The 13955-nt window shown below is 43.5% G+C and overlaps 1 protein-coding gene across 3 annotated transcripts in view; it reads left to right on the top strand.

Moving 5' to 3' along the window:
- CHST3 (carbohydrate sulfotransferase 3) overlaps positions 1-13955 on the top strand; it is a 53725-nt gene that overhangs the window by 13903 nt on the left and 25867 nt on the right. The window contains exons 2-3 of one of the 3 annotated variants that reach the window (XR_014788874.1): positions 615-785; positions 4342-4746. The exons of 1 other annotated variant lie outside the window; for it this stretch is intronic. The gene's annotated coding sequence lies outside the window, so the exon portion shown is untranslated. Of the gene's footprint in view, positions 1-614; positions 786-4341; positions 4747-13955 lie in introns of those variants that run through there. One more of the 3 variants, XM_084841893.1, reaches the window with a different exon arrangement.

The raw sequence follows: 13955 nt of genomic DNA, 5'->3' as shown, positions 1-13955 counted from the left end.
AAAGCCAAAAGCCTGCCTGAAGCATGGGGTAGGGGTGGGGTGAAGAGAAAGAGAAAATCAGCACTGTATTTTGAGCCAGGTATTTGTGTCATTAGAGGAGCAGAGGCAGAGGAAGCAGCAAAAATGTACTGACTCCTCTAGGTAGGTACATCAGTACACAATTTAAGGATGGGCTGAAATGCCCCTCACAGTTTCATTGCCCCAAAATTAGGAGAGGGGAAGAACTTACAGGGCATGGACCACTCCTCCCGGTGTCCACCAGTTCTTTTACCCACAAAACCTGTAGAATGATAATATGTGGTGATGTAGAATTACTCTAATGGGGGCCACCATTATTCCCCCATAGGAGCCATGAAATATAATGATGTAGTGTTGTGCTATGGTGGTTACAAGTTAAAAAATAGTGGGGGGAGTTCTCCATACCAGTAAGTTTTGCCCCCCAGTCACAGAAGGTTGTCTTCCTCAAATATGATGAGGATTTTCAGGTCTCCCTTTCTCCCACACTCCCTCCCAAATTCAAGGTGAAATATATCAGGATCGTAGTTTTGTCTTAGCCCTTGGCACCCTATGCTACATATAATAAAAAATCAAAGTGAGTTTTTCTTACTTTCCAGGTGAACAGTTCTTCCTGCTCACTTCTTTCCAGTGCACAAAATGTAGTGAGGTTTGAAGGTCCAGTCAGCCCAGAGCCAAGGTGGGCCATGGATCGGTCAGCAACAGGTCTATCATATTGGCAACTAGTGGCTTGGTTTCCTTTGTTCTGGACTGCTGGATGCTGCTGCAAGGTAAGTTACAGAGGAAAAGTGGAATATCAGTATTTTCTAGTAAATGGGGTGTGTTGGCCAGTGTTCATACAAAATTTCAGATTTGTGGTAGTACTGTCACTAATTTACATCAGTGCCTTGCTGGCCAGGAGTTAGTTATGACACGTTTCAGTACATAAATTTCCCCCCCAACATCTGATCACATTTCCCTAATCCTTAAAAGGATTTGGGGAACAAAAAAATCCTATCATATTCAGTATTAGCCCATATGACTTTGCAGATCACAGCTATTCTTCCAGGAGCTCTAGTAATGTACCAATGCTGGAGAAATCCTATCAAGACAGACATGAGGAATTTTAGGAGAAGGACTGGGAGGAAAATAAACAAGCAAGACTCTGAGCTTGACCTTCCTTGAACTTCAGAAAGAAAATGCCAGACCATAGCTGTGATTTCAAGGTTATAGGAACTCTGTTGTTCTTAATTCTTTCGATTTCTGAAAGCCTAACTCCTTCACCCTGTCACTCTTTCATCCCTTCCTTCTGCTGATAAGGGCCAGTTCTGATGTACCACGCTTTTGGGTTTCATCTTTGGGAAAGTGGTAACACAAGAACAGAATGTGAGGTCATGGCTTCCCTAGGGAAGGATGCTACAAACTCCAGCCTCCCCCACCCCCGCTGCCGCCCCTGCTGCTTCCCAGTCCTGGAACCAGCAGAGCCCAACTGAATGTGGCTGCCTGCATTCCAGCTGATCTAGGGAAGAGTTCCCTTGGCTCCAGACAGCCCTTGCACAATCAGGGCCCAGGAATACTTTCCTGCCTCCTTCTCATCACTGCTCGCATATCCACATGTGGATATTGTCCCCATATCCAAGTACTCACATCAGGCACCAGGAATTTTAAATACACACTTGAATGCATTTCTAATCCATGGCAATTTTGGTCTCTGTGAGAGACAAGCGAGCCTTTTCTTTTTTCTTTGCAGTCACTTTGGTGGAAGTGAGTTGAAGAATGGGCCACAGAATGTCCATGTTGTTTTTGCATGTGGTTTTGTTCTTGTTTATATTTGTGAGCATCACTTTGAGTCAAGCAGTAGTTTGTTTTCATTTTAAGAAGCTTTGGCATTAAGCTTCTCCTTTACTGTCCCTTCAGGTTTATGACTTTTCCTTCAGACAGCTGTTGGAGGAAAGAAGAGCTTAACCTAGGCAGGGAAACGTTAATCTCTTCTTGATGTTTAATTACATTTCTTGCTACGTCTCTGTGTGGTCTAGTAGATCCTTAATGTCACTGAGAAATGCTGCAGAATTTGAATTCCCTCCAGAATCGTCTGTTGAGATAGATCCTTAACTTTTATAGAGCAATCCTGTGCATGGCTACTCAGTAATAGTTCTTATTAAGATCCACGTTATGGAAGAGTAAGCCCCATTGAAAACAGTGGGACTTAATTCTGAGTAAACATGTGTAAGATTGCCCTGTTAGCCATTTTTCTTCATTGCTGTATTCCATTGGGCTTCTAAAATTATTTCAGACTCGTAAAGAAGAGAAGAAAGCTACATTGGCTTCTTGGCAGAAAAAAGGACTTTACTTTGCTTTAATTGAAAGTGAGGTTATGTCATTTTGTTATGTTAATTTTGTTTTTATTTATTAGAAAATGTTATACAACATGAGTACAATTAAGCTTGTTTTGGAGATTTCTAGACCTCTGATACTAAATTACTGAGTGATGCCCTGATGTGGTTAGGGGTTGTTATATAGGTGGTAGGAATGACTGCAAGAATCAGTAGGCCTCAAACACAACTGTTCTTTATTCAGCACACACAGAAGTGAGAACATAGCAGAAGCTCCACCCACTCTTGCTACCCCCAGCTCTACAGGAGCTGCCAAGGTTCAAAAACAATAACTAATCCACAGTGTGGAAGGAGCCTTCTGTGCATTTATCTCTCGCTGGATGAGGAACCACACAAGCAAACAGGTTTTGCACAAGCATTTCCTCTCCCCATCCTGCTGCCCCGGCTGAGGGCATATAGCCCTCTTAGAAAATGCAGATCAGGGGAAGTGGGAGGGGCTGCATTTAATCTCCCTCAGATCCTAGAACAGGCCATGGGTTATTCAGGGGTTGTTTATCCCTTGCACAACTTTTGTTGCCCAGGTTCGCATCACACGACAAGCTGTGGCTGGGTGGTGAATATTCTAAATGGCTGCCGGCATGTGCTGCAGCCCACTGTGGCTTAAATAAACCAGCCCACACAGTTTGTTCACTCGTGCAAACCAGCCCTCACAGTTGCTACATTAACCAGCTCCTTTTTTGCCCCTTTTTGTGATACTATCATAGTTTTTTTTAATGAACTATGTATGTTATAATGTGGAGAGCCAGTGTGGTTTAGTGGTTAGAATGTTGGTTTGGGACTCGGGACATCTGGGTTCTGGTCCCCACTTAGCCATGAAGTTTACTGGGTGACTTTGGGCCAGTCACAGATTCTCAGCCTAACCTACCTCACGGGGTTGTTGTGAGGATAAAATGGAGAGGAGGAGGACCATGTGAACTGGCTTGGGTTCCTTGCAAGACGAAAAAAGGTGGACTATAAATGTAATAATAATAATTTAAAAAATAATGCACAGCCTGAATGCAGAGGTTTTCTCGATGCAGAATGAGCATCACTGTTTCCAGGGACAGCTGCTGTGCGTGGGGGGTTGGGGATGATTGGCTCGCCCCAGTCATTTCTGCAGGAAACGAAAGATGGAGAGAGGCAGTTAATACTGCCTCCTGGCCTCTCTGCTTTGTGTCCACCTTCTCAACTTGTGCCTCTTTTGAAGGACTGTGAGCAAGGGGTTGGACTCAATGGTCTTGTAGGCCCCTTCCAACCCTACTATTCTATGATTCTATGACTGGGTCTAGAACGTGCCACTAATGCCTTGTAGCATCCCCACTTCTGGATCAGTGTTGTGCAGGCCCCAGAGCTGCAGCACTTCACACAAGATAGAATAATCTACATGGCCAAGTACCACCTACTGTGAAGCACTCCTAGCAGTACTCACAGCATTGGTTGAAAAGCTTCAGTGTTCAATTGAAGGATGTCCATTACTCATCTGTGACATGCACATGTTCCCAGGAGTTGCAAAAGCTGTCTTGATGCATGTGCTAAATAATTCATGCTCAGTGCATGAATTATTCATTCATTCCCCACCTGATTATTATTCATTCCCCACCTGATGCCACTCCTTCCACTCCTGACGTCAGCCTGAAGGGGCCGATTTTCACTAAAACAAGCAACACCACAGTCTGGGGAAAGTTGCCTGAAACTTTGCATAACATTCATTTGGCCTTCATACTGGTGCCATTTGGGATCAATGGAGGCTTCCCTTCCAGAGCTAATAGCAACTCTGTGTGTGTGTGTGTGTGTTTTAATCAGGACCATGGCAGAAGAGGACAGGGTTAAACCCACCCTCCCCATGTGCTATAGTCCCAATGAAAATTAGAGCTCCCCATCCCGCCGTCAGCTAATAACAGTAGAAAATTACCAGTAGCACAGCTTCAAGAGATGCACTTCAATGTCATGTCTATTCTGGCCCTTTCTTTAATAGAGTGTCAAATCAGTCAGTCCTAAAGAAATCAACCCTGAGTGCTCATTGGAAGGACAGATACTGAAGCTGAAGCTCAAATATTTTAGCCACGTAATGTGAAGAGAAAACTCCCTGGAAAAGACCCTGATGCTGGGAAAGATTGAAGGCAAAAGAAGAAGGGGATGGCAGAGGATGAGATGGCTAAATAGCATCACCGGTGCAAAGAATATGGACTTGAGCACACTCCGGGAGAGAGCAGAGGACAGGAAGGCCTGGCGTGCTATGGTCCATGGGGTCATGAAGTGTCGGACACGACTTAATGACTGAACAACAACAACAATAATATGGTGGGGAAAAGAGAACTGTAATGGAGATGAAGAGATGAGACAGATTCCTGAAAAGGTGAATAAATAAGAAGAAACAGTTCATGGCTTTCCACCCTTCCTTCCTCTGTTACATTTCTATAATGCCCAATAGCTGAAGCATTCTGGGCAGGTCACAACAAAAGGGTGGGAGGAGTGATTTTTGCCTCTCTGTCCTCCTTTTTAATTTTTTTCCTTTAGCCAGACTTCTGAGCCCTCTAGAGGAAGTGTGGGGCCAGGGCTGGAGAGGCCATAGGATTTTGCATATCCCAGCCTCCCCTCTCCCCTCTCTTCCCGCCCACCAGAACACCCCCTTTTTGACCTCTATGAGGTCTTCCAAGGCCACTTTTGCAACCTTGGAAAGCAAACACACAGTTCTTTCCATGGCAGCTGCAAAGGGGCGGGGCAGGGGGTGGAAGGAGGTATTGCATCTTTAAGTTCCCCTCCTGAAGTTGTAGCAGTGTCTGTGGCTTTGGGAGTGGGAATCTGAAAAATAATATGGTCCCTGGAATGCTCTCCAGGGACCATAGGGTTGCAGGTCGCACCCTGAAAGGTTAAAATGCCTGGGAAAATAAAAAAGTCTTCACCTGTTGCTGAAAAGAACACAACATAGGCTCCAGGCAAGCCTCTCTCAGTGCCACAATGGAAAAGGCCCTCTCTTTAGTAGCTGCCCACCTCACTTCATTTGGTGGGGCAGCTGGAAAAGGGCCCCTGAAGACCATCTTAGGGACTGGGCAGGTATATATGAGAGGAGATGATCCTTCAAATAACATGGCTGCAAGCCTTTTAGTGCATGGAAAGTTAATATCAGCAGTTTGACTTGTGTCCGGAAATGGACTGGTAGCCAGTGCAGATCACAAAGTACTGGTGTAATTTGTTTATATAGACCCCTAATCTCGCTGCCAGACCAGCTGAAGTTTCTGGACCGTTTTCAAAGTCAGCCCCATGTGTACACGTTGTAGTAATCCAGATGAGAGGTTACCACAGCATAGATAATTTAGTGCAGAGTTCCCTTCCACAGACATTGGGCCTGATCCTATTACTGGTAGCTAATGAATACCCAAGCTACATGGAGCCTGTCATCACAAGCAAATCCAAGGACGTTAACAACAGTGTATTGGAGTGGAGCAATCATAGCTATAGATTAATTTCCACTGTATTTTAATATTTTCCTGCTTTCCCTCATATAAAAATATGAGTTGGATGGTGGAAAAAACGAGTGAGAATTTAAAAAGCAATCCTACAGCCATACATTTTCTCACTTCCAAGAGTTCTTTTGCTAAACACGAAGTCATTTTGGGAAAATGTGACATCATTTGTTTCTGCCTTCTTCCAGTTCTCCTTAGTCACCTGCTCTCTGAAAAATACTTCCTTTATTGTAGGATAGCCTCTCAATTTTGGCTGTGGCACTGACAAAGGGAAGAACATGTGCAGTCTGCCTTGACAGATGATTGGCTGCCCCAGCCTCTCTCCTTCATTTCTTGTTTTATTTTTAAGTTGGCTTGACGCTTTTCATTTTCTCGCTCCTCCTGAAAACATGGTTCCCAGCCCATGTATTCCCACAGGGAAGACAAGATATGCTAATTTATAATGATACTCATTAGGTGGGATGGTGAGAGCATACAGCTGCAAGAAAGAGGAAATTAGTCATTCTGGGCTATAATTGTATTGCAGAAGAAACAATTTCCAACTCCAGGAGTGGGAACAGTCACCAAGTAGGAGTCTCCATTCTCAACAGACACAAAGCTAGAGGAGATCACATGAAGCCCTAATTTGAGGAGCTGTTATAATATTCCTGATTCGTTACTGGTGTTATTTGCAGTTCTTCATATATTGTAAGGGCAGGACTATATGCTAAGGAAAATGCAGAGCTGCCCCCAAAACAGAGAATCCTCATACTGAGTTCTCCTCTCACCCTCTGTGATGTGTGGTAAAACTTACTCTGTGTCCTAACATCGCAATGTTGTGCATTTCCTGCTGTTGTCCCCAATGAATTATGTGAAGAGGTTACACATAACAAACCAATTATTTCCGGAAGAAACGTATGTTGCTTGTCTTCCAACCAAATATCTCAAATCTCGAAGTTAACATTAGAAAGCTGAATGTAAGCTAGGAGCAGCTTATCCGAGGAGGGAAGTATTAAAAGGTGCACAGAGACTTTCTCTGTGGCAGCTAACAATGGATCGTTTATGACTTTTAATTCTGCCTCCTTATCCAGACAGCAAGCATGTAAGTGAAGAATTTAGATTAAGCACTAAAGAGGTAGCAGAGGAAAAGCAAAAAAATAGAACTATGCCTTACGTTATCTTATGAAGATTATGACTAGGGAGACTGATAAGAGGAAGAACAACAACAAGTCTTGTGGCACCTTAAAGACTAACACATTTATTTTGGCATAAGCTTTTGTGGATACTGTTCATTTCATCAGATGCATGAAGTGTTAACTTCAAATTGGCAGATGTATGTACATATGCTGGGAGGTCGGGTAAGGCGAGGAAAATGTGAACTGTGTTGTTATGGGGAATTGAAATGCAAAATGCAAAAAGATGGACAGGGATAATTAATTTATCAGTTGCCAATACAAAACATTACTGAGTGATAACACAGATGTCATTGCAATGGTGAACTGTTTAACATATGCAGTGATTTAAAAAGTTTGTCTTTATTCAGACCACAGGAAATAGATTTGAATCACGTGATGAATTATACTTCAGCAATTTTGTGTTTGAGGTTAACACTTCATGTCTCTGATGATGTGGGGCCAATCTACACTTACGTTTTTTTCCACTTCCAATGAGGTTTCACCACCCGCCTTTCACTCTACGCAGCACCTGCCTCGAATTGGGACCAGAATTTCCCACTTCTGTGCTCCCGCTTTCAATATCCTGATATCCCAGTATTTCCCATTCATGTGCTCTGCTCTTCCATGTTCATTACCTTATAAGGTCGCAGTCCCCTCCCATGCCTGTCCATATACTTCCATGTTTGTGTTTCCCTCCTGTCCAATCACAGCTCTAGATGCCCCCATCCTTCCAGCTACTGATAGCATAGGTTCCTTAACACTGGAAGTTTTATCACCAGCCTGCAGAGGGCTAGAGGTGCCGGCTCTTGTCTGATTTGGGAAGCTCAGCCGGGTCGTCCCTGATCAGAATTTTGGATGGAAGACCACAAGGGAACTTTTACCTTTTTCTATCCCCTGATTTGGCTTTAAAAAAAAAAAAAAAAGAGGGTCACAACTGAGTGCCTTTACACACCCTTCTCCCCCCATTCTAGTTTAACTGGTGCTGTAATGTTTTCTCGCAGCCCCAATCCTGGGCACTCACTTACTCAAGCCACATTAAACTCAATGGAACTTACTACTGAGTAGACATAAGATCACCCTGTAAGTGATCTTTATTTTTATTTTTTAAATTAAAGCATTAACTTTGAATTTTCAAATCTCCAGATCTTCAAATCTTTGAAGAATAGGCCTTATCCAGCCTGATTTCCCCACACACAAGCATAAATTTCTTCACTGGGCAGTCTTCGAAGACACAAGCAGTTCCCGCCACCACCTGAGCGTCTTCTGCCTCTGCATTTCTCAATAGGAGGGAGCAGAGGGTAAAATGCCTCCCTGCAATGACGGGAGATACCTTTGATCCCCTACCCCACCAAGCTCAGAAGCAATGTCCTCTTTTTCAGAGCACCCTATGGGGCTCAATGGGGCTTACAGACTTACAGGGTGATCTTATGTCTACTCAGTAGTAAGTCTATTGAGTTCAATGTGGCTTACTCCTGAGTAAGTGAGTGCCCAGAACTGGGACCGTGAGAAAACATTACAGCACCAGTTAAGCTAGAATGGTGGGGAGCGGGGGGGGGGGGCAGAGGCAGCATGTGTAAAGGCACTCAGTTGTGATCCTTATTTTTTTTTAAAACAAAGCCAAAGCAGGGGATAGAAGAAGGTAAAAATTAGAGTCATTTGAAGGGAGAGAACAACCCCCTGCTCAGTGCAGGAAGCCCAATTCCCTTGCAGTCCCCCATCCAAAATTCTGACCAGGGCTAACCCTGCTGAGCTTCCAAGACCAGACAAGAGCAGGCACCTCCAGCCATTTCCTTGCTAGTGATAAAGCTTTGAGTGCTGAGGAACCTATGCAATGTCATATCATGGTCTTCAAAGCTTCGAAGAAGCTAGCAGCCCCCCCCCCCCAAAACACAAGTGCTGGGTGCTGTCAGCACTGCCCGTCTTCCTTGTGCTGGCTGCAAAGGGCTGGTGCGGGGAAAAGAGCATCAGCAGACACCCCCCAGCCTCTCTCCCTGGCCTCCAGCAGGTGGGCGGGGGGAGAAGAGGATAGGTGCCTCCTCCTTTCCTCCACCCCCACCTGCTACAGCGGTGGCAGCAAGGGACAAGCTCTCACCGGGAAGCCCCAACAAGATGCTCACACCATCCCTACACACATACACACACACACACACACACGGATAGAGGAAGAGAGGGATGGTGGGTGTGGAATCAGCAGAAACAGGGAGAGTTTCTGCTCCTCCAATGAGAGCCGCTGTCTTTAAGAGCAGGAAAACAGCACAGCTTTCGAGCGTGAACCGAGCTTGCGCATTCGATCAAGAACCGCAACAGGGAAAATGAGTGAGTGTGGATAATCGCCTTTTAATGCGAGTGCGTTTAACCCGACAGGACCCCGACTTCGTTGTGATGGCGGGTGCAACGTAGATCAGCCCATACACAGTGTCCATGAAAGCTTAAGCAGAATACATTTGTTAGTCTTTAAGGTGCCACAAGACTCTTTGTTGTTTTTGCTGCGGCCACGCTTCTGGAAATTGATAACAGGAAGATATATATTTTTAAGTAGATTTCTTCTCATGTAAACTTCCTACTGCTCCACCTCTCTGTTTTGTTCTTCCCCCGATCAAGTTCAAGTATACAACTAGGTATGCAAATCTGTCAGATTCCTTGTTATCCAGATGTGATGTTAAACACGTCTTTGAATCCTGTGTTTGGGATTCTCTTCTGCTTTTAAAAAACTAGCAACAGCCATGCTGTGTGTGTTATTGACTGCTTCTGTGTTCACACATAGTTGGGCTGCCTTTGGGGAACTGACCTCAGCTTGCCTCTCTGACTTTGCCCCTTGATTTTTACCTTACCAGAGCCCAGCCTTGGACAGCTTGTGGCCCTCCAGATGTTTTGGCCTACAGCTCCCTTGATCAGTGGCCATTACTGGTTATGGCTGATGGGAGTTGTAGGCCAAAACATCTGGAGGGCCCCATTTCCCTACCCCTACCCCTGCCATAGCCCAACCCCACAGAGATTGGACTCTTCCTTTTTTCATGTCTTCTCCTGAGAAGCCCAGGCTCTGACATTGTTGTACAGGTGGGAGGCACATAACCACTCCAGTGTGTGACACCCTCAGAATGCAGTGGAAGAATATAGAAAGGTGTAACAAAGCATACAATTGGAACACTGCAGGTGGTGTGTCTGTGTTTGTGCTATTAACCAAGTTTAAACAATGCTGTATATATGAGAGGTCTAGAACAGCAGGATCTAGAACTGGAACTTTGCCTCTGTTTTTCAGTTCTGTCCTAGAATTGTAATTATGTATTATGCGCAGCCCTCTTTATAGCATCCTTTGCTGTATCCATGGCATTCCTAGGCCATGAGATGTGTTTCATGATCCCCTTTGGGAATATCTAAGGTAGGAAGCCATGTTTCCATCTGTAAATACGATGTTGTTACTCTTATCCATTTGTTCTGTAAGCTTTAACTGCTGGAGGAGCAGCACTTATTTTCACAAATACCATGTGCCTGTTTTTGTGGACCAAACTCTCAAATATGGGTCTGTCTTCAGTGTGGGATATTACAACACATTTCTTCCAGCTTTCCCCTCATTAAACTTTTAAAGGTCACTTGAAAGGTCACATGTTCAGCGTATCCATACTGCAGATAACTATTTTTATGTGCCAGCAATTCTTGAATGGAAGGTGATAATTATTTAACAATGGCCAACAATCATATAATCTGGAGCTCCCTGCCACTACAAATTAGGCAGATGCTAACCCTTCTGAGTTTTCGGTAACTACTGAAAACATTCCTTTTCCATCAGGCATCCCCAGGAAGGTAATACTTGCCCTGTATGAAGACATGTTATGTATCACTTAGAAATGTCTTTAAGGTATGCAATTCATAAATATTGTTACATAAGTAAAATATTGTTTCCTCACACAGCTTCTCTGAGGGGTGGAAAGTTCCAGGCTGTCTTTACAAGGCTTGTTTCTTATGGAGTCAAGAGAAGAGAGTAATGTTATATGCTTGTAATTAGATCATTACGAAGATATGTTGAATAGATATTAATAGGGATACAAAAGTTCACAGGCAGGGCTAGATTCATCAGTCCAAAGCTCAGATAGCCAGTTCTCGGTTCAAGAACTTCTTAGCACTTGTGCCAGAGAAACCCCAAAACCCATTTTCCAGCCTTCTATGGTCTCTTAACTAACTGGATATCAGTTTCAACTTTTTCCTACATCGCAGAATCAGTTGTATGTGTCATGGCCCCTCTGGGAGGACTCCTCTTTGGAAGATAACTTGGAGCTTCCTGAGCCAAATATCATGGAGGAACTACCCTTGTCAAGAGACCTTGAAGCAGATTAGATGGATCTTGGGCCCTCAAGAGAGATGGCTGTCAATGCTTCCCCTGACTATGTAGTTAGCTCTCTCTTGGACTCGGAGGCTGACACCTAGATCCAGGGAGTGCAGGTGTCTAAAGCACCAGACTTGGCCAAGTGCCAGCTGTAGAAGTGCCCTACTGAGTAATAAGGACTCCTCATGAGTAAAAGTGTACTTGTGAGCAAGGCTCCACTGGCAACCAGATGTTCCTCAGGTGGCACCGATGGCCTGCACCTGTGCTCTGGGTGGGACTGTGAAGGCTCAGGCTTAAAAGCCTTCAGTTGAGACAAAGAGTGCTGAAACAAAGCCTGTGCATGAGCTCCTGGATGTATGTGTTGAATCTCCTTGATAACCGTGCTTTTCTATAGAACCTCCTGTGTTTGGGCTGCCTGCTGACCTTGCCTTTTGTACTGACCCTGACTAATTTCTTGGAGCTCTGTCCCTGCACCATAGTGAGCAGGTCAGTGTGGTTCAAGGTAGCTTTGGACAAAGAATAGCCAAGTTATTTCTTGGTGCTGTAGCAGCAAGCAGGCTATGGCCAAGGTTAAGGGAGGCTTTATATTAAAAGAACAAAATGGCTCACAATAATGTATCACCTTAATGTAAGAAAATTAATCTTGCTGCAACTGCATGAAGCATTTTGGTAGATACATTCCCCATTACTCGTGTTGGAATCCTGCCAAGACACTGAGCACCCCTTTGTTGCTGAGGAAGAGATTTTGAATGCCATGAGATTTCAAATGCATATGTGTAGTTTATGACCTCAGTTTGACACCTAATTGGAAAAAATACGGCCGGACTGATACATGATACTTTCAGAAACATAGTCACATATTAAATATTCCATCTGTAAAAAAAGTGTGCAGAAGCACAAGAAATGTGAATTACTGTGGGGTTTACATAGTTCCATATCATAGCTACTTTACTGTAGTAATGGCAAATATAGGATCATTTGGGGAGAATAAAAATAAGAGTAATTGAATGTGGGGTGGGTTAGGGTATCTTTAGAAATACGAAGTTTTTAATATAGAATTTTATTGTTTTAAACTGTTTCTATTATTGTACATCGCCCAAAGTGGCTGGGTGACCAGCCAGATGGGCGATTAATAAACTAAATAATTAAATAAATAAAGGCTTCTTTCCAATATTGAACCTGGCATTTTTAAAAGTTAGCATTTATTCCCCTCGAAATAATCGGCAATAAAGTTAGTAATGCAACTATATTTATTTTAGCCACTGCAAGGTGTTTGTAACTAAGGCTGCAACCCTTTACAACAGGGATGGACAACCTTTTTACCTTTGAGAGATGTATTCCCTTAGGAAGGAGTTAATTTGTTGGGGACCACATGAGTGAGGCCATGGAGGGGGCAGGCAGAGTCCCCCCCCTCTCGCGCACACACACTTTTGTCTCCTGACATCATCCTTGAATGGACTTGAGAGAGAAGACTCTCTTGCCTGAAACACATGGGAATCCTGGTTTATTTGGGAATCCAGCGATCTCATCTGTGCAATTCAAGGCAGAGGGCCAAAGTCTTAAGTAACAATTTCTATTAGAAAATACAACTCTTTTCTTAAGAGTTTCTACAGAAATGTTCTTCTACTAGGGTCTGTCTGACTGCTCCAAAACCTCTCATGAAATTTCATTATGGTTTCTCCATCGTTCTCCCAGCTCACTTGCATCTTTAAAAAATAAATAAATCCAGGCCGTATTTCAGGGCAGAAGCCCTGCCAAAGCAGCTTTGTTCTTGGATTTCAGCATTGTGTTCTTGGATTTTTACAATAAGGATGGGTAGAAAGCAAAATCTTCACAATAACAGCTGTGCACTGCTGTATGTCTGCATATACCAAGAATGAGGATGTGTTGTGCAAAGAAGGGGCAGCAAATCAAGAAACAGCTCTGTGGAATCATTAAATAGCCAGCGGTGTTCAAGATTAGAAACTATTCACTTTCACCCTCCCTAAAGCAAATATAGGAAATTCATCTAGACTTGCAAATTATCTTGATTTAAAACAAAAAAGCAACAAAGTTCAAATAATGAATGAGAAGAAACAAGGCTATGGCTGCCCTGTCTCACTCATTACTTGCTTATCATGGTAGGAAAGTTAGCATCTCCTTAATGAGGTATGCACTTTCATTGAAAGAAACCAGAAAGTAGAGCATGAATTTGTACAGAAGGTGTGGACTAGATCAGTTTCTGGTGCTATTTTCAGTGATTGGTTGCATGAAACGAAGCTTCATGTCATCTGACTGCCTAAGGACATAGTGAATAACTTATAAGAATACTAAATGTCAATGTTTCCTGAATCTGCCTCTCTTGTGTGTGCCAGTATATGACATCTGGATGTTCTGGGTGAAATGCTTGGGTAATAGGAATGTGTAAAACTGTTTGCTATTATTTCTGAGGATACTTCCACCTTACTGAAAAGTGACATCATATATTCAGGACATTAATCCCCAAGAACAGATACATAATTTTCATAAGAGCAGATATTTCCTACTGGTGAGTTCTCAGTTTGCATGGTAGCATAAGTGCCCATTGTTTAGTTTTCAAAGGGCTAACTCACTTGTCAGTCTGTTGCTAAAAAAAACAATGGTGCCTGGCTGTTAAAAAAAATAAAATCAG

This window comes from Heloderma suspectum, chromosome 3, assembly GCF_057233095.1.
Source record: "Heloderma suspectum isolate Gila_16-S chromosome 3, 16-S_ref, whole genome shotgun sequence".
Lineage (NCBI taxonomy): Eukaryota > Metazoa > Chordata > Lepidosauria > Squamata > Helodermatidae > Heloderma > Heloderma suspectum.
The sequence above is the reverse complement of the archived record's forward strand: the minus strand, read 5'-3'. Positions and strand labels throughout refer to the sequence as shown.